Raw genomic sequence first — 21508 nt, forward strand, 5'->3', positions numbered from 1 at the left:
TTGACACATGAAATTGCATGTTGAGAACAGCGCCTGGCCCAGAGTAAGGGCTGGATAACAATCAACTGTTATTTTTATGCTTATTAATATGTGAGTTCCAGAAACTTTGCCCTGGGATGTAGGTGGGACCCTGCTTCCCTAGTGGCTCAGACGGTTAAGAATCTACCTGCAATGAAGGAGAAGAGACCTGGGTTTGATCCCTGAGTGGAGAAGATCCCCTTCAGGAGAGCATGGCAACCCACTCCAGTATTCTTGCCTGGCAAATCCCTTGGGCAGAGGAACCTGGTAGGCTACAGTCCAGGGGGGCGGACACGACTAAGCTCTAACCAACTAGGTGGGAGACAGTGAGACTTCTCTCTGTACAAAGTTTGTGACCTGTTTGAAGGTTGTGAGTGGTTTGCCACGATACCCTTGGGTATTTTCCCAGAGCCTGGCTCAGACGGTAAATAATCCACCTGCAATGTGGGCGACTTGAGTTTGATCCCTGGAGAAGGGCATGGCTACCCACTCCAGCATTCTTGCCTGGAGAATTCCATGGACAGAGGAGCCTGGCGGGCAGTCTCTGGGGTCGCAAACGACTGAGCGACTTTCATTCATTCATTTTCCCAGAGCAGCAGGGAAAGTCAGAGGGTCCAGGTTTTCTTTGTTTCTTCTCGTCTGCTGACAAAATGACTCCACAATTTGGCTTTGTAAATTCAAGCAGAGATGTGTCTGCAGACTGGGGACACCGTTTTCTGAGAATGACACTGGGGGTGTGGTTCAAGATGGGTTTTTGCACTGCTTGGATTTTTCTCCACCTCCTGGAGTCTCCATTGATAAAATGTAAAAAATGTTAAAAAAAAAAAAAAAAAGCAGCCCTTTTAGTCAAACTCAAATAACCTCAAGACCCTGCTCACCCTCAGCAATTGTTTTTGCTTTTAATTTTTTGGCCACTCAGCAGGACCTGTGTGCCAATAGTTCTCCTATCCAGGGATCAAACCCTCCCCCTCTTCATTTGATGTCTGGAGTCTTATCCAGTAGACCACCAGGGAAATCCTGCCCTTAGCAATTTTAACTTCCTCTTGAGCGTGTGTGTTTGGTCGTGTCTGACTCTTTGTGACTCCATGGACTGTAGCCCACCAGGCTTCTCAGTCCGTGGGATTTCCCAGGTGAAGAATACTGGAGCAGGTTGCAATTTCCTCCTCCAACGGATCTTCCCAACCCAGGGATCAAACCTGTGTCTCTTTCATCTCCTGGAATTGGCGGATGGGTTCTCTACCACTAGCACTACCTGAAGTATTTTTGCTAAAGTCACCTGTGGTAGGCTGGTGAAGCCCTTCCCCGAATCATGTTTTTACATGCATTTAAAAAAAATACACAGGATACAAAGGAAATGGATGCTATTACACAGATGCAGGAAATTTTTTGTATGTGTGATATAGTAATGTATGTACTTCTTTATCAATGCATTAAACTCCAAGGTCCAAAAATTATAGTAATTTAAAAGTTTTGTTGAGTGTATTGATGGTGTTTGAGTCTGGTGACGATTACAATAGGGACGACTATAATAGGGTGTAAAAACATCTGTAATTTCTTCTCATGACAAAACCAGAAATCTGCTGTGTCCTGTGGTTGGCCCTTCCAATCCCCCACCATGTTAGAAGCACCTGGTAAATTTCAATTACAGCAGCAGTTTGTAAATAACCCTCTTAAAAATTATTGAGGACCCCAAAGAGTTTTGTTATATGTGGGGTTATATCTATTAATATTTACCATGGAAGAAACCCTGAATATTTATTGGAAGGACTGCTGCTGAAGCTCCAGTATTTGGCCACCTGATGGGAAGAGCTGACTCATTAGAAAAGACCCTGATGCTGGGAAAGATTGAAGGCAGGAGGAGAAGGGGACGACAGAGGATGAGATGGTTGGATGACATCACTGACTCAGTGGACAGGAACACTATCAAACTCCGGGAGATGGTACGGGAAAGGGAAGCCTGGCATGCTGCCGTCCATGGGGTCGAAAAGAGTTGGACACGACTGAGCGACTGAACAATAACAAGAATGTAAGAAAATAAAACTGAGAATTTTTTCTTTTCTTTTCTTTCCTTTTTTTCCCTTTGGCCATGTCTCAAGGATGGTGAGATCTTAGTTTCCCAAGCCAGGCCCTCTGTAGTGAAAGCACCGAGCCCTAACCATTGGACCTCCAGGGATTCCCAGAACTAGGAAGTTTTGGAAACTCAAGAATACACATGCATACGTTTGATTAGCCATCACAGTGATGATGTCATCACAGGTCAGGTAGCTTCCAAAGAGTGAAAGGACAAACATATCCTATGAAAATTGCTTTGTTCCCAAACCGCATGCTGAGGATCATTGAGTTGAAGGGATGTCAAAGCAAAGTTGTTTTTCCAGTCCAAGTTCACCTGGCCCCTGAATTCCATCGCTGAGTCAGGTTAAAAAGCCTCACTGGGGGGTTTCTCTGGCGGCTCAGTGGTGAAGAGTCCGCCTGCCAATGCAGGAGACATGGGTTCAACCCCTGCTCTGGGAGGATCCCACAGGCCACGGAGCAACTAAGCCAGCGTGCCGCAGCTATTGAGCCTGTGCTCTAGAGCCCATAAATCGCAACTCTTGAGCCTACTTGCCCCAACTACGAAAGCCTGTGTACCCTTAGAGCCTGTGCTCCACAACATGAGAAGCCCCTGCAATGAGAAACCCACACACCACAACCAAGAGTAGCCCCCACTCGCCACAACCAAAACCCCAAAAAAGAAAGGAAAAAAAAAAACCCCACTGGGGACTTCCTTGGTAATCCAAAGGTTAGGACTCTTCACTTTGACCACTGGGAGCCTCAGGTTCCATCCCTGGTGGGGGAAATAAGATCCCACAAGCCGAGCAGCCAAAAAAGAAAAAAGCCCTACTGGAATTGTACTTTTTGGTCCCTGATGTAGCTGATGAGGGGGTCATAGCTCACTTATGACTCCTTTCCTCTGTCCTGATCATACTCAGGCCTCTTGCCTACTCTTAGGACAGCCATAGAATTATTTCTAGTTTCTTTTTTTAGATACTTTTGTGCTTTTGAGAAATAGACTCCCATTTTGCTACTTCTGATTCTCTCCTTAGAGAGAATAATCTTGTGGTGGTGAACAGAACATCTACCCTGGGGTGAGTTGGCCGGTGTTTAGATCTAGCATTGACCAGCTCAGGGAAATTATTGAACCTCACTGTGCCTCAGTTTCTCCATCTGTTAAACGGCGATACTAATAGTGGCCATCTTAGAGGGTTGTGTGACAATTAAATCAGGTAATAGATATAAACTACTTAGAACGTGCCCAGCACAGAACCAGTGCCACACACATCCCTCCCAGTTACTATGATACCCTAGACTTGCAGTCTGCCCAGTTTGTAAGGTAAGGCTATGACGAACCTACTTTTCAAAGTCATTTTTAATTATTTATCCTTCACCCCCAGCCCCCAGGCTGCTGGGTGTGCCTGTGCCTGCTCAGTGGGAATGACGGACTTGACTCTGGAGAGAATAGTCTGGATTTCTTCCTGGGGAGGGTCACCTCTCCTTGAAGAGTGATCCGCAGGCTGGTACCCTCTGGGTGCCCGTATAGGATGACTGTGGCGCTACTCCCTGGGCCAGAGATCAGGGGGGCAGCGAAACCCTCTACCTGAAGAGTCCTGCCTTCCTAGATGTCAGTTCAGTGGCCCTGACCACAAGGTAGCCCGTCTCTGTCACTCAAGGCCCTGCAGAAGTAGGTGAAGGGAAATGTTCGCCTCCATCTCCTCCCCTGGCAGACAACAGAAGTGTCTCAGTTAAAAAACCACGTGAGTCTTCCTCACTGCAGCAGTGTGATCCTTAATAAAGTGAGTAACAAATTAAAAAAAAATCTTTTGCAATCTTATTGCAAAATATGACATACATAAAAAAAGTACGTGAAACATAAATGTTCTACTGAATGAATTATGACAAACACACTTGTGTAACCACCACCCAGGTGAGGAAACAGATCTTCCCAGGTTTCTACAAATTCCCTCCAGCCTCCTCCCAGGCACGGCTTTCTCCCTCCCCGTGAAGGTGCCCACTTCACTAACTTCTACCTGATTTAGGGTACCGCACAAGTGTGTCTCTTCATGCCTCTTTCATTTTGCCTGCTTCCCACATGACATAAACAGAACTGTACACGTGAACTCTTGTGTCTCTCTTCTTTCTCTCAACATTCAGTTCAGTTGCTCAGTTGTGTCCGACTCTGTGATCCCATGGACTGCAGCGCGCCAGGCTTCCCTGTCCATCACCAACTCCCGAAACTTGCTCAAATTCATGTCCATTGAGTCAGTGATGTCATCCAACCATCTCATCCTCTGTTGTCCCCTTCTCCTCCTGCCTTCAGTCTTTCCCAACATCAGGGTCTTTTACACTGAGTCAATTCTTCACATCAGGTGACCAAAGAATTGGAGTTTCAGCTTCACCATCAGTCATTCCAATGAATATTCAGGACTGATTTTCTTTAGGATGGACTGGTTGGGTCTCCTTGCAGGCCAAGGGACTCTCAAGAGTCTTCTCTAACACCACAGTTCAAAAGTATCAATTCTTCAGTGCTCAGTTTTCTTTATGGTCCAACTCTCACATCCACACATGACTACTGGAAAAACCATTGCTTTGACTAGACGAACCTTTGTTGACAAAGTAATGTTTCTGCTTTTTAATATGCTGTCTAGGTTGGTCATAGCTTTTCTTCCAAGGAGCAAGTGTCTTTTAATTTCATGGCTGCAGTCACCATTTGAGTGATTTTGGAGCCCAAGAAAATAAAGTCTCTCACTGTTTCCATTGTTTCCCCATCTATTTGCCATGAAGTGATGGGACTGGATGCCACAATCTTAGTTTTCTGAATGTTGAGTTTTAAGCCAGCTCTCAACATTACGACTGCAAAATTTAGCCAGATTGGGTCTGTACATACAGTCCATTCCTTCTTGTGGTCAAGTATCATTCCATCCTATGAATACTCTACAGTTTATTTATTTACTAACTGTGGATGGAAATTTGAGTTCTTTCCATTTTTTGTCTCTTACAAATGGTATTTGTTCTTAACATTCTAGTACATATTTTGTTCTAGTACATTTACAATATATTGTGAACATATGTACACATTTATCTTGTATATGAATCCAGGAGTAGACTAGCTGGCTCATGGGAGAGAGAGATAGACAGACACACAGATAGATAGATAATAGAGAATTACTACCAAAGTTTTCCAAAGTGGTTGTAATAATTTATTCTCCTCCCTCCAGCCATGTTGGAGCATTTCCATTGTTCTGCATCCTCGCCAATACTTGGCCATGTCAGGCGTTTTATTTTTAGCCATTCTGGTGGATCTGTAGTGGTAGCTCACAATAGTTTTAATTTGCATTTCCCTGATGAGCAATTAAAATTTACCATCTTTTCATTTGCATACTGATCTTGTGGATATCCTTTATCTTGATGTGTTTGTTCATATGTCTTGCACAATTTTCTGTGGGTTGTTTGTTTTTAAAATGAATTTGCTCTTTGCATGTTTTGAACACCAGCCATTTGTTATATGAGCTATAACTAACATCCCTGAATATCTCCTACTTTGGCTTGCCTTTTTACACACACACTCTCTCTTTTTTTTTAATATATTTTGTTAATTATTATTTTTTTATTTTTTGTATTTTTTGTATTTTGTATTTTTGTATTTTTTGTATTTTTTTTTTTTTTTTTGGCTGTTCCAGATCTTAGTTGCGGCATGTGGTATCTAGTTCCTTGACCAGGGACTAAACCTGGGCCTACTGCATTGGGAGCATGAAGTCTTAACCACTGGACCACCTGGGAAATCACATCTTTTTACTCTCTTAATGGCACTTTTTAATGGACAGAAAGTCTTAACTTTAGCCCCACTCAATTTCTCTATCTTTTCTTTATGGATTTTTTAAAATTCTATTAAAGCTATATCCCCATGTCTCTGAAACATATTGATATTCTCTTGTTATTTTCCAAAAGCTTCATCATTTTGCATTACATTTAGGGTGGCAATCTATCTGGTACTGATTTCTGTGTATGGTGTGAGGTAGGGTTGTTAATGTTTTTAAACTAATACACATGGCTAATAAAATAAAGATAAACGAGTCTGCTTTCTTAAGGGGACTTCTTTCGAAAATATTCTTTCCTTATGAAAGTAAATCATCTTATTACTGACAAATAAGAAAGTAGAAAGAGCCAGAAAAGGATAACCAGCTCAAATTCAGCTGACAAACCTGAATTTGAATCCTGGTTTTGCCATTTCTCGGCTGGGTAACCTTGGGCTAGTTCCACTCTTCTCTTAGTCTCAGTGCCCTAATCTCTAAAATGGGTTCAGCAATGGCTACTTCCTTTTTAAGATTTTTTTTTTTTTAATGTGGGCCAGTTTTTAAAATTTTAATTCATTTTTAATTGGAGGAGAATTGCTTTACAATATTGTGTTGGTTTCTGCCATACATCAGCATGAATCAGCCATAGGTACACACATGTCCCTTCCCTCTTGAGCTTCCTTCCCACCTCCCACCCCACTCTGCCCCCTACGTTGTCACAGAGCACCGGATTTGAGCTCCCTGTCACATAGCACATTCCCACTGGCTGTCTGTGGTACATAAGGTGATATGTGTGTTTCAGCGCTGCTCTCCCAATTCGTCCCGTCTTCTCCTTCTTCCGCTGTGTCCACAAGTCTGTTCACTGTGTCTGCGTTTCATCGCTGCCCTGCAGGTAGGTTCATTAGTACCATTTTTCTAGATTACGTGTTGTTGTTGTTCGTTCCCCGAGTTGTAACCAACTCTTTGCAACCCCGTGGCCTGCAGCACGCCAGGCCTCCCTGTCCCTCACCATCTCCCCAAGTTTGCCCAAGTTCATGTCCATTCCACTGGTGATGCCATCCAGCCATGCCATCCTCTGACACCCTCTTCTCCTTCTGCCCTCAATCTTTCCCAGCATCAGTGACTTTTCCAATGAGTTGGCTCTTCACATCAGGTGGCCAAAATACTGGAGCTTCAGCTTCAGCATCAATCCTTCCAATGAGTATTCGGGGTTGATTTCCCTCAAGATTGACTGGCCAATCTTATTGCTGTCCAAGGGACTGTCAGCAGTCTAGATTCCATATATACGTATTAATATATGATATTTGTTTTTCTCTTTCTGACTTACTTTACTTTGTATAATAGACTCCATGTACATGATGTGGACCATTTTTAAAGTCTTTATTGAATGTGTTAGAACACTGCTTCTGTTTCGTGGATTTTTTTTTTTTTCGGCCTTGAGCCTTGTGGGGTCTTAGCTCCCCAAACAGGGATGGAACTATACCCCCTACAGTGGAAGGCAAAGTTTTAAGCACTGGACCACAAGGGAAGTCCTTGGCTACGTCGTAAGTGCTTGGAAAGATACAGCATGTAAAGCCTATAATACAGGGTGAGGCACAAAGAAAGAACTCAATTAATAGTAGCTGCAATGATTAACAAAGCACTTCATTTAATCACGCCGTGTTCATTTACCCTGAAGCTACTGCTGGTAACAGTGGGTGTCCCTCGTTGGAGCCTTTTTTCTTAGACACTGGATCTGGGTTGAATCACGATCATCTGACATACCAATGTTATTTTACTGGACTCTTCTAAACATTCTTTTATAATGACTGTGTGGTATTTCGTTGTGTGGTGAAATTCACCTGTTCTGCAGAGAAGAGAAATGGCATTAATGGATGAAAAACCAGGTCTTTGGAGCCAGGTGGCTAGGGTTCAAACCCAACTTCCACATCTAGTAGCTCTAAGTCCTTTGGCTCTCTGTGCCTCCGTGTCCTCATCTGTAAAACGGGGATAACATACTGCATACTTGACATGTTTTTAGAGAATTGCTGAGAATTAGACCAGTGAGTGGCTGTACTGAACTAAGAACAGTATCAAAAGTAGTGCTTGGCATAAACAGAGTCCTTAGAAATCCTAATAGAAATATTTCAGGATTTTACAATTCATTATAAAAGATAAAGTAGACTGATGGAGGTAGTCAGATGAATCAATAGATGTGTAATAAAGCAAGAGTAGTAAAATGTTAATGGTAGATCTAGGTGATGAATATGTGGGTTTCTTATAAAATTCTTTTACATTTTTTGTATGTTTGAAATTTTTCATAATAAATTTTGGGAAAGTACTTGTTGGAGATCCATGTAGCTATTGCTACTGATGATCTTGGTGAAAACAGAGCAGCAGTTGCTAGGAGCACCGCTGTGTGCCAGGTGCCCTGCCTAGGAAATAGCTCATTTGATGATCTGTAATGATTTGATACTCTGTAATGCAGACTCTAGGAGGCCCATTTTATAGATAGGAAAATTGAGGTTTGGCAAAGCTTAGCAACTCACTGTGTGGCCTTCAGGTCACTGACTTGATGGGAGGCAGAGGAGACGTATGGGATCCAGAGGAGGTGACTGATGGACGGACAGCTCCCTTCTAGGAGGGTGGCATACTCTTCAGGGACAGGGACCTGGGCAGACAGGTCTTGGGGTCCCACCTGGGGAGGGATCCTTATTATCACACCTGCCATATATAAATGGAGCACTCCCCATGTGCAAGCATCACGCTGAGTGCTTTGCATAAGCAATCTCATTGATACTGCACCCTGGTTATTAACCTCATTTAAAAATTTTTAATTTTCATTTTGGCTGTGCTGGGTCCTCAGCTTCGTTGCTCCATGGCATGTGGGATCTTAGTTCCCCAACCAAGGATCAAACCCGTATCACCTGCATTGGAGGTGGATTCTTAACCATTGGACTACTAGGGAAGTCCTCTAGCCCCATTTTATAGATGGAGAAATCGAGGCTAAGAGAGACTGAACAATTTACCCAACATCATACAGCCTGTATATCGTCAAGCTGGGACTAAGATGCTGTGTCTGATGTGATAGCCTGGAATGTGAATGCTTTCAGGAGAGACTTTTCCCCAGTTAGGATATTCTCTATTGAGAAATACTGTCAACGCCACCCTCAGTTTAATCCAGAGTCTGCCCACTTCCCTCCCTTCCCCAGCAGCTACCCATAAGCTCCTTCCTGGACTGTCCTAGCAGCCCCATCTGTGGTCTCCATGCTTCTGTCCTGTCCGTGCTGTCTTCCCCTCATGGAACTGCAGGGTCCCTGTTAACCCCTGAGCCGGGTCACTGTTCTCCCCTGCCGAGAGTGGCCCATCCCTGTGGCCCATCCCACACCGTCTGCACCAGTCACCATCTGCCCTCGTCTCCTGCTGCTCACCCCTGGCTCAGTCTCCTCCAGATACAGAGGCTTCTGTCCTGCTCCTTGAGCACAACAGACACATTCTAACCTCAGGGCCTTTGCACTGGCTACTCTCTCTGCCTTGAACATTTTTTCCTGATGCCCACATGCTGGAAAAGACTCTTGAGAGTCCCTTGGACAGCAAGGAGATCAAACCAGTCAATCCTAAATATTCATTGGAAGGACTGATGCTGAGGCTGAAGCTCCAATACTTTGGCCACCTGATGTGAAGCCAACTCATTGGAAAAGACCCTGATGCTGGGAAAGATTGAAGGCAGGAGGAGAAGGGGATGACAGAGGATGAGATGGTTGAATGGCATCACTGACTCTATGGACATGAGTTTGAGCAAACTCTGGGAGACAGTGAAGGACAGGAAAGCCTGGCGTGTTGCAGTCCATGGGGTTGCAAAGAGTTGGACAGGACTGAGTGACTGAACAACATAACTCCCTCCCTCCTGCCTTCAGACTTTACCCAAATGTCACCTTATCAATGAGGTGCTCCTTGACTTTCTAATGGAAAATAACAATCCACCTCCACACATCACCCCGAATCCCCTAAGTCAGGGGTCTGAAGACTTTCGGTAAAGGTGGTTGTGGTTGTTATTTAGTCGCTCACTCAAGTCCGACACTATTGCGACCCCGTGCACTGTAACCCACCAGTTCTCCGCTGTCCATGGGATTTCCCAGGCAAGAATACTGGAGTGGGTTGCCATTTTCTTCTCCAGGGGATCTTCCTGACCCAGGGATAGAACCCGTGCCTCCTGCTTGGCAGGCAGATTCTTCACCACTGAGCCACCTGGGAAGATATTAAATAGTTTAGGCTTCAGTAGCCGTATGCTGTCTGTCATAGCTTCTCAACTCTGGTTATAACACAAAAGCAATCACAGACAATATGTAACTGAACGGGCATGGCCATGTTGCAATAAAATTTTATTCATGGACATTGAAGCGTGAATTTCATGCAAATATTATATATCACAGGGACTTCCCTGGCGGTCCTGTGGTTAAGATTCTGAGCTTCCAATGCAGGGGGCGCAAGTTCAAACTCTGATTGGGGAACTAAGATTAAGATCCCACATGCCAAGAGGCACAACCAAAAAGAAAAACATTCTCTTTAAAAAAAAAAAAAAAGTAGTGGATTATATTTGATTTAAGTGTTGTGACAAAATATTCTCTTGATTTCATTTTCCCAAACATTAGTAGCTGTAGTGCTAGTCATTCAGTTGTGTCTGACTCTGTGCGACCCCATGGACTGTAGCCCGCCAGGCTCCCCTGTCCACGGGATTTCCCAGGCAAGAATATTGGAGTGGGTTGCCATTTCCTTCTCCAGGGGATCTTCCTGACATGGGGATCAAACCTGGGTTTGATTTGCATTGCAGGGAGATTCTTTACCTTCTGAGCCACATTAAAAGATATAAAAACCACCCTTAGCTTGGGAACTGTACAAAAGCAAATGACAGGCTAGATTGTATTTGGGTGCTACAGTTTGCTGACCCCTGTCCTAAGCCCACCCTGCCCAATGTTTTCACATGCTTTCATCACCTTCTAACAGTCTGTAATATTTACTTACGTTTATTGTCTAACTTCTCCGCTAGTCTGTCAGCTTCAAAAAGGCAGGGACTGGGGACCTTCCTGGTAGTCTAGTGGTTAAGAGTCTGCCTTGCAATGCAGGGGATACAGTTTCCATCCCCGGTTGAGGAATTAAGGTCCCACATGCCGCAGGCGCACTGCAACAAAGATTCCACACAGCTGAAATATTATCTATTTTTAAAAGACAGGGATTTTGTCTGACTGGCATACAGTAGGTGCACAATAAAGATTTGTTAAATGATTGAATACTTGAATGAATCCTATTGACTACTGAAAGCATGAACTGAATCTTTATTTCCACCACCTTCCTCACCTGGGGTAACCATGGCCAGCGCCCATCCAGGAGGACCCTGCTAAGTGATGAGTCCAAGAATTAGAGATTGGAAGGAAGAGATGAGCAGGGAACCATTTCCTCTCACCCTGACCTTTGGCCTTCATCCTGTCTGTGACGTCATGGGTCAGGCGACCTGAGAGCCATCAGAGGTGAAGGGCACGGCGAAGCCACAGCTCATCTACTCGGAGATGCCACCCCGCCTCAGATGATCACAGGAAGGAAGGGTGACTCACCCGCTCGGATGTGGAGGCTTCTCGGGACAGAGACAGGGTAACCGCCTCCTCCACCTTCTCTGCGAGCCTTCCATCTCCCGCCCACCTGGGGCTTCATCCTGGTAATCATGGCCGCAGCCAGCTAGGTACTCACTATGTGTCAGGTCCCACGAGTGTGACTATGTGAATTTCACAGCTCTCCTCATATCCCCATTTTCTTTTTTTAAAATTAAATTTTAACTTTTATTTATTTATTGTTGACTGCCCTGGGTCTTGGTTGCTTTGCATGGGCTTTCTCTAGTTGCAGAGACTGGGGGCTACCCTTCTCTGCAGCGTGTGAGCTTCTCATCGTGGTGGCCTCTCTTGTGCAGGGCATGGGCTCTAGGCACATGAGTCTCAGTACAGTTGTGGCTCGCGGGCTTAGCTGCCCCGTGGCATGTGAGATCTTCCCAGACCAGGGATCAAACCTGTGTCCCCTGCATTGGCAGGCAGGTTCCTATCCATCAGGGAAGTAAGTCCCTATCCCCATTTTCCAGAAAAGTAAGCTGAGGCTCAGAGAAGTAAGCTAGCAACTTACTTAGGGAAAGAGCTGGGGTTCATTCCCAGGGCCTTCTGCCTCCAGGGCCTTGGCCACTGAACTCCATGGTCTCAAATTCATCCCTCTACCCAAGACATCAGCCATCACATCCTGGATTTCAGGTTTCAACTCTAGGCCAGTGGCACCTCCTCACGCTGTCCAGTCCTGGGATGGGAGCGATGGTGCCGCAAGATCCAGAATGGAGGCCTGGGACAGAGTAAACTCAACAGATGGAGCTCTCATTAGTATCTGCCCAACTATTTGTCCTCCTGTTGTTTGGCTACATTTTCCATGAGAGTCATTTTGAGGGGATGGGAGGATTCTAAAGTCACTATATAAGAGCTGAAAGCATATGTTATTTAAAATTGGCTTTTAAAAAAACTCTCACATGTCTTGTAAAAAACAAAACATTTCTGGAGCACTCGGCGGGTGTCAGGACAACGTTCTAAGCACTTTACACATCCTTATAAAAAGGGCTGTGAAATTTAGGAGCTTGGGATTAACATACACACATTACTATACATAAAATAGATAACCAACAAGGACCTACTGTATAGCACAGGAAACTCTACTCAATATTCTGTAATAACCTACATGGGAAAAGAATCTGAAAAAGAATGAATATATGGATATGTGTAACTGAATCACTTTGCCGTACACCTGAAGCTAACGCAACATTGTAAATCAGCTATGCTTCAGGAAATTTTCTAAAAAGGCTGTTGAGGTAGGGATTTTATTATACCCATTTCACCAATGAGGAGAGCCAAGCATAAATTTCCTGTCTCTGAGTAAGCCACCACAGAGACATTTTGTTTTTTGGCAAACTTTGGAGTTGATCACTGAAGAGTGATTTGAATAAAGCTCACGTTGAGTTTAAAAACTCTGACTAAGGGGCTTCCCTGGTGGTTCAGGGGTTAAGAATCTGCCTTGCAACATCAGGGACACTGGTTCCATCCCTGGTCCAGGAAGATTTAGCATGCCACAGAGCAACTAAGCCCATGTTCCACAACTACTGAGCCCACACACTAGAGCCTGTGCTCCGCAACAAGAGAAGCCACTGCAATGAGAAGCCTGTGCACTGCAATGAAGAATAGCCTCCAGTTGCCTCAACTGGAGAAAGCCTGAAAGACCCAGTGTAGCTAAAATTACATCTTAAAAAAAAGAAAAAAAACCCTGAATAATGACCGAAGACCATTGAACAGAGTTAGCTTGAATTCAGGATTCACAGTATCTTACAAATCCTTATTATTATATGTTAGGATCATACTTACTATGAGAAAAACGGTCATATTATGAGAAGGAACAACAAAATCATGAAACACATGCTTATTGAGTGGAATAGCCTTTAGAGATTTGGCTTTCTTTCGAAAGGAAGGATTTTTCCTGCGAACACAGAATTGAATGCCTGTGATGTGTGGGTTCACCCTGACTAGGAGTGTCACTGGTGATAGTAGATTGTGGTCAGGTATTGTTACTGTGTTGTGTTATGCTCAGCATGGGGTCCAACTCTGCGACCCCATGGACTGTAGCCCACCAGGCTCTTCTGTCCATGAGATTCTCCAGGCAAGAATACTGGAGTGGGTTGCCATTTCCTACTCCATGGGATCTTCCCAACCCAGGGATCAAACCCTCATCTCCAGCATCTCCTGCATTGGCAGGCAGATTCTCTACCACTGAGCTACCAAGGAAGCCCTAAAATCACTTTAGATTTACAGAAAAGTTGCAAATATAGTACAACAGTTCCCATATTCCCCTTTCCCAGTTTCCCCTCAAGTTAGCATCTTATAAAACCATGGTACATTTGTCAAAAGTAAGACCTTTCTTTTGGTGTAATATTATTAATGAGACTACAGACTTTAGTTGGATTTTACCCAATTTCCCCCTCTGTATATCTAATCTAAATTTTCCACTGTATAGTTGAGTTTTTTGAAAAACATTGAGAGAGCAAGGACCACCTGTCTGTGTAAGGAAAGTGCAGACTGGCCTCTCATAAGTGGAGAAGAGGAGCTGAACTCTGTCCAGGTTGTAATCTGGTGTCAGCTTCCTGAGAGTCTATGAAAACCCCTTCTGAAGAATTCAGTGGGCGAGGACACGATACATCCTAGAAAGCACACGACTAACCATCAGTGTGTGTAGCTGTTAGGGCTGAAATGCGGTCAGCGCTGTGTTTTTGCCTTCCGAGAATGCCCCAGCCCTTCCACAAGCTCTCAGGTGCGGGAGCATTGCAGTGCATTTATCGGGGGAGGAATGAGAATTCTCAGTGGACCCAACATCCCATCACTGAGGGAGAGCAAGATATCCATCATGATGGAAACAAGTCAAGTACAGATAAGAATATGGTTTGCCTTCAGCCAGCCATTCTCTCTTCAGGTTAAAAATCAAAGCAAACAGTACAATGGCAATTGGCATGCTGGTGATGACGGTTCATCAACACAAGTGTCCCTTGAGTCACATGGTTCTATTTGGACTGGAAGATGTCTAAGCTCGATACTTAGCTGCCATTTGGGGACTTCCGTCATCCTGGGAATTCTCCTCCCTTCTGTCCTATCTCAGGTTCCTTGTGTCTTGGATCCCAATTCTTCCTCCTTCCTGGTGATGTTCTCATTTTGGTGGAGCTCATCCTGAAGCTTCATGAGGAATGTAAATTTTTGAGAGCTTGCACATGAGAAAATGTCTTCAACTTCCCATTTTAATTGACTGATATCATCATCATCTCCATCACCATCATCTGTCACCTTCCCACCCTTCCAAAGCTTATTAAATCTTTCCGTCCTGAGTTCGGAAGTTTTACAGTGACACATCCTATGTTTCCCTGGTGCCTCAGTGGTAAAGAATCAGTCTGCCAGTGCAGGAGATGCAGGTTCCATCCCGGATTCAGGAAGATCCCCTGGAGAAGGAAATGGCAATCTACTCCAGTATTCTTGCCTGGAAGATCCCATGGACAGAGGAGCCTGGTAAGCTACACAGTCCATGGGGTCATAAAGAGTTGGACGTGACTGAAGTGACTTAGCATGCATGTATCCTGGGAAGGGCCTATTTTTATCAACTCTGGTTGACACAAAGAGGGGGCAAGTAGAAGGAGGGAGACCCAGTGGGGAGGCTGTTCAGATGGTCCAGACAAAAGACAGGGGTGAATAAGACCAGGTTTCAGGGGGAGTGAAGGTGGTGAGATGTGCTCATATTTTGGATAGATTTTGAGGGTAGAGCTGAGAGAATTTGATGTCAGATTGGATAGAGGATGAGACAGAAACCGAAGAATCAAGGAAAACTCTGAGGCTTTTGGGCTTGAGCAACTGCAAAGACAGTTGCCTTTCACTGAGATAAGGAAGAGACAAAAGAACCGGGCAAGAAAATCAGGAAATTGTTTTTTAATGTGTTAATCTGGAGATGCCTCTTATTCCATTGGAGATGTTAAACAGGCAATTGGATAGAGTTTGGAGTTCATGGGGAGAAAACTGTGGGAGCCAACAGCTCATCAATGGTGTTTAAGGCCATGAAACTGGCTGTGAACATCAGTGGGAAGAGGTGAGGACCAAGGACTGAAACTCAAGAGTCTGAGAGCCAACAGACACAGTATCCTGGAAGCCAAAGGTAAAAGGAAGGATGAAGTGCTCAACCATGTCAAATGCTGCTGGTGGACCAAGGACTGAACTTTGGGTTTAGCAACATGAAAGTCATTGGTGACCATGGCGAGCTACTGATAAATTCCTTTTTCATGCTTGCATATTATGCTTTGTTAGGAGTATGGTGACTGATTTAACCAATCCCCTACTGAGGGATATTTAGACTGTTCCCTATCTTTTGCCAGGCTTCCCTGGTGCCTCAGTGATAAAGAATCCACCTGCCAATGCAGGAATGCGAGTTCGATCCCTGGGTCAAGAAGATTCCCTGGAGAAGGAAATGGCAATCCACTCCAGTATTCTTGCCAGGGAAATCGAATGAATAGAGGAGCCTGGCCGGCTATAGTCCATGGAGTCGCAAAAAAGCAAGAGAGCTGGACACCAAACGACTAAACAACCACTTGTTCAGCAACTAAACAACAACTGCTGTTCTCTTTCAAATGTATTGCGGTGAAGAACCTGGTTAAACATCTTTTTGTACCCTACACATGTGCCATTCTCCTGCACGTGAATTTCTCAGGGAAAAACAGGTGAGTTTCCAATTCTGACAGATGTTGAAACCTGTCCACCACAGAGATTATACCAGTCAACACTCTCACCAACAGCACATGCCCTTTCCCCTAGAGTCTTGTCAATATTAGGTTTTGCCAATCTTTTTGTCCTTTACCAAGGTGCTTTATTTAAAAAGGATCTCAGTGTTGGTGTTGGTTTTTTTTTAATTTTTAAAATTGAAGTATCGTTGATTTACAATGTTGTGCCCATCTCTGTTGTATAGCAAAGTGACAGTTGCACACGTATAGACATTCTTTTTTTAAAATATTCTTTTCCATTATGGTTTATCACAGGATGGTGGATATAGTTCCCTATGCTATGCAGCAGAACCTTGCTGTTTATCCACGCTAAATGTAATAGTTTACATCTGTTAACGCCACGCTCCCCGTCCTTCCCTCCCCCACCCCCCTCCCCCCGGCAGACACAGGTCTGTTCTCTGTGTCCGTGAGTCTGTTTCTGTTTTAGGACAAGTTCGTTTGTGTCCTATTTTAGGTTCCACATATAAGTGATGTCATAAGGTATTGGTCTCTCGGCCTTATTCACTTAGTACAATAACCTGTAATTGCGTTGTCTGTGTTGTTTCAATTGGCATTTATTTTGCTTCAGGTCATGTCTCATGTATCTACATATATTTTCTATTTTTTCTTCATCATTTTTAAAACTGAAGTAGAGTTGATTTACAGTGCTATGCCAATCTCTGTTGTACAGTAAAGTGACTCAGTTATACATTTATAAACATTTTTAATATTCTTTTCCATTATGGTTTATCCTAGGAGATTGGATAGAGTTCCCTGTGCTATGCCATGAGATCTTGTTTATCCATTCTAAATGCAATATTGATAATTTGCATCTACCAAGCCCAAACTACCAGCCCATCTCTCTTCCTCCCCCTCTCTCTTGGCAACCACAAGTCTGATCTCTATGTCTGTGCTTCTGTTTCTGTTTTGTAGACAGGTTTATTTGTGCCATATTTTAGATTCCACATCAAAGTGATATCATATGGATTTGTCTTTCTGTGTCTGACTTAGTTTGATCATCTCTAGTTGCATCCAATTTGCTGTAATCTTCTCATATTTTTAAGAGCCATTTTTATTTCCTTTCCTAGGAGCTATCTGTTCATATTCTCTGTGCATTTTCCCCACTATGGGACTGCTCTTTTCCTGATTGATTTGTGAGAAATCTAGATCTTCTTTGACTTATGATGGGGTTACATCCCAATAAACCCATCATAAATTGAAAATATCGTAAGTCGAAATTGCATTTAATACACCTAACCCACCAAACATCATAGCTTAAACTAGCCTGCCTTAGAAGTGCTCAGAATACTTGCATTAGCCTATAGTAGAGCAGAATTATCTAACACAAAGCCTTTTTTTTTTGGCTGCACTGCACAGATTGCAGGATCTTAGTACCCTGACCAAGGATTAAACCCGTGCCTCCTGCGGTGAAAGCTTGGAGTCCTAACCGCCGGAACACCAGGGAATTCCCACAAAGCCTGTTTCATAATAAAGTGTTGAATTTGTTGTTGTAGTTGTTTAGTCGCTAAGTCATGTCTGACTCTTTTGTGACCCCATGGACTGCAGCCTGCCACTCTCTTCTGTTCATGAGATTTCCCAGGCAAGAATACTGGAGTGGTTGCCATTTCCTTCTCCAGGGCATCTTCCTGACTCAGAGACTGAACCTACATTTCCTGCATTGGCAGGCAGATTCTTAACTACTGGGCCACCAGGGAAGCCCTAAGTGTTGAATATTTCATGTAATTTGTTGAATACTCTACTGAAAGTAGAAAACAGAATGGTTGTCTGGGGACAGAATGGTTGTAAGTGTATCAGTTGTTTACCTTCAAGAACATGGGGACTGTGGCCCACTGCCCCACCTAGCATCACCAGAAAGGATCAAACTCCATATTACTAGCCTGGGAAACAATCAAAATTCAAAATGCAATTTCTACTTAATGAATGCATATCACTTTCACATCATCTTAAAGCCAAGAAAATTGTAGGTTGGATCATGCTAAGTCAGGAATATTTGCACAATATTAGGAAAGTTAGCCCTTCATGTGACATACAATATGTATTTTTCCTATTGGTGTTAATTCTGGATTGGTCAAATTTAGACATTAACTATTAACTCCTAGTTATGAAAGATGAAAATTTATATTTCTAACCTCATCACCCCTTTCCCCACTTCCCTGTAATTTCCATGATTAGAACTCACACTACCACATGTAAGACTCTTGCAAATACCAGCTGCTAGCAAGTTTCTTGGGTAAAACCAGGATGATCTAATTACATGTGGTAAAGTTGCTGAAAAAGAATCAGAAATGATCAAGAAAACTATGTGAAACGCAGATTTTCATCCACCACCATCAGTGAAACCTTTGCCCTGAGTAGGTACTGTGCCGAAAGACAGGCCATCATTTTGAAAATCCAGCTCCTATTTTAGGGTGCGTTTTTCAAACTTTTGTAATTACAATTCAGAATAAGCAATGTATTCACATTTCATTGCAGGGGGTCCAGGTACCTTTGTTTTTAAATGCCTGTCCAAATCCACTTAATGAATTTCGAGGCCTTAGCAGATCCAATGCCTCCCTTCTGCAACAAGTATATATTTACTACTTTTTCAGTACAAGGACTTCCCTGGTGGTTCAGTGGCTAAGACTTCATGCTCCTCATTGCAGGGGGTCCAGGTTCGATCCCTCATCAGGGAACTAGACCCCACAAGCTGCAACTGAAAAAAGATACCACATGCCAAGAGGAAGATCAAAGATCTTGCATGTCGAAATTAAGACTTGGTGCAGACAAATAAATAAATAAATATTTTTTTAAAAAACAGAAAAAAATTTTTTCTGTACAATGTCTAAATTTTATGTTTTATCCAACTTGAGTGAGGTATAATTTACATAGCAATTACAATGAAATGCGCCCACTTGAAGTGCACGGTTTGATGAGTTTTGACAATTGCATACCAGCCCGATCAAGGCAGAGAACATTTCCTTCACTCTAGAAAGTTCTTTTGTGCACCTTTACAGTTCTTTCTCTCACCATCCACCACCTACCCACCCCACCCACTCCAGGTAAATGCTTTTCTGATTTTTTAATTACCATAGATTTGTGTTCTATTTCGGGGTATTTTGGGGAGGGGGAGAAGCCATGTGGATCTTAATTCCCCAACCAGGGATTGAATCCAGCTCCTCAGCAGTGAAAGCCAGGGAATTCCCTAGATTAGTGTTAAAAGAAATATTTTTATATGCTCCCTTTCCTATCCTGAAATGAAATTTTTGGATAATATAACCTACCCAAGTACAAAACCTTTTTTAAAATAAGGATATCCTTATTGTAACATAAAGGCAGATTAAGAGGACTAAGTGATCTGTAGTGGGATGCTGAGTCAGGCCTGATTAAGCTTCAAAAGATAACGATGCAGCTGTGTGTGTGCTCAGGTGTGTCCGATTCTTTGTGACCCCATGGACTGTAGCCCACGAGGCTCCTCGGTCCATGGGGATTCTCCAAGTAAGGACACTGGAGTGGGTTGCCATGCCCTCCTCCAGGGGATCTTCCTGACCCAGGGATCGAACTGGGGTCTCCCACACTGGAGGTGGATTCTTTAAGTCTGAGCCACCTGGGAAGCCCAAGAATACTGGAGTGGGTAGCCTATCCCTTCTCTGGGGGATCTTCCCAACTCAGGAATTGAACTGGGGTCTCCTGCATTGCAGGTGGATTCTTTACCAGCCGAGCTACCACGGGATCCCAATGATGCAGTTAGGGATCAGCATTAGGGGCAGAATTCTCAGGAATGCTGTCCGGAATGAAGACAGACAACAGGTGCACTCTATTTGCCATTTAAAGAACTCAACGGTACATCCACATTGCTGCAAATGGCATTATTTCATTTTTTTTTTTCATGGCTGAGTCGTAATCCATTGTATAAAACCCTAATGGAAAAGGATATGAAAAAGAATGTATGTGTAGGTATAACTGAGTCACTTTGCTGAACAGCAGTAATTAACACAACATTGTAAGTCAACTATACCTCAATTTTACAAGAGAGATGCAGTCGTAACCAGTCAATCTGGAATCTCCTGGTCAGCACTGGTGAGGTAATCCACCTGATAGCCCCTTCCATCCCTCAAAGAATGACGAGGTAATCTCTCTTTCCTGTACCTGCCCACTTCTGCCTTTAAAAGCCTCCCGTTTTGTTTAGCTCTTTGGAGCTCCTTTCTGTTTGCCAGATGGGATGCTGCCCGATTCACAAATTGATGAATAAAGCCAACTTGATTTTTAAATTTGCTCAGTTGAATTTTGTTTTGTTTTTTAACAATCTTAAATACTTAAGCCCGTACACTAAGTCACTTCAGTCATGTCCGAATCTGTGCGACCCAATGGACCATAGCCCACCAGGCTCCTCTGTCTGTGGGATTCTCCAAGCATGAAAACTGGGTTGCCATGCCCTCTTCCAAGGGATCTTCCCAACCTAGGAATTGAACTCACATCTCCTATGTCTCCTGCATTGGCAGGCGGGTTCTTTACCACTAGTGCAACTTGGGCCTGTATCGTTTAGCAATTAAAAAAAAAATTATTTATTTTTGGCTGTACTGGGTCTCCATTGCTGTGTGAGGGCTTTCTCTAGTTGCAGCGAGCGGGGTCGATCTCTGTTTGCAGTGCTCGGACTTCTCATTTGGTGGCTTCTCTTATTGTGGAGCACGGGCTCTAGGGCTTGCAGTCTCAGTAGTTGTGGCTCATGGGCTTAGTTGCTCCGCGGCATGCGGAATCTTCCCAGACCAGGGATTGAACCCATGTCCCCGGCACTGGCAGGGAGATTCTCAACCACTGGACCACCAGGGAAGTCCATCCTTTAACAATTTTAACAATCATATCCTTCTCCTGCTCAACCTCACTACCATTACCCCACCTAAATTCATAGTACTTTCTATTTGGCCCATCTCAGATTTCCCTAAATAATCTCAAAATTATGTTTTCCCTTTCCTCTACCCTTTCTCCCTCCCTGTCTCCCTCCTTTCCTTCCTTCCTTTCTTCTCCTTTCTTTTTCATTTTTTCAAATCTGGGGTGAATCAAGACCACACATGGGCAACTTCCCTGGTGGTCCAGTGGTTAAGAATCCTCCTTTCCGACATGGGTTTGCTCTCTGGTCCTGGAACTAAGATCCCACATGTGGAGGGGCACCTAAGCCATGTGCTTAACGAGAGAGAATCCCATGTGCAGAAATGAAAGATCCTGCATGCTGCAACTAAGACCTGATGCAGACTAATGAATAAATAAATAAAAAGACTCACACATGGCACACACACATTGATTGACCCTTTCAGTCTCCCAGATATACGTACTC

At 43.8% G+C, this 21508-nt stretch overlaps 1 protein-coding gene across 1 annotated transcript in view; it reads left to right on the forward strand.

The window, feature by feature from the left end:
- LOC122421280 overlaps positions 1-21508 on the forward strand; it is a 55307-nt gene that overhangs the window by 1355 nt on the left and 32444 nt on the right. The window lies entirely within an intron of this gene.

This window comes from Cervus canadensis, chromosome 18 (genome assembly GCF_019320065.1).
Source record: "Cervus canadensis isolate Bull #8, Minnesota chromosome 18, ASM1932006v1, whole genome shotgun sequence".
Classification (NCBI taxonomy): Eukaryota; Metazoa; Chordata; class Mammalia; order Artiodactyla; family Cervidae; genus Cervus; species Cervus canadensis.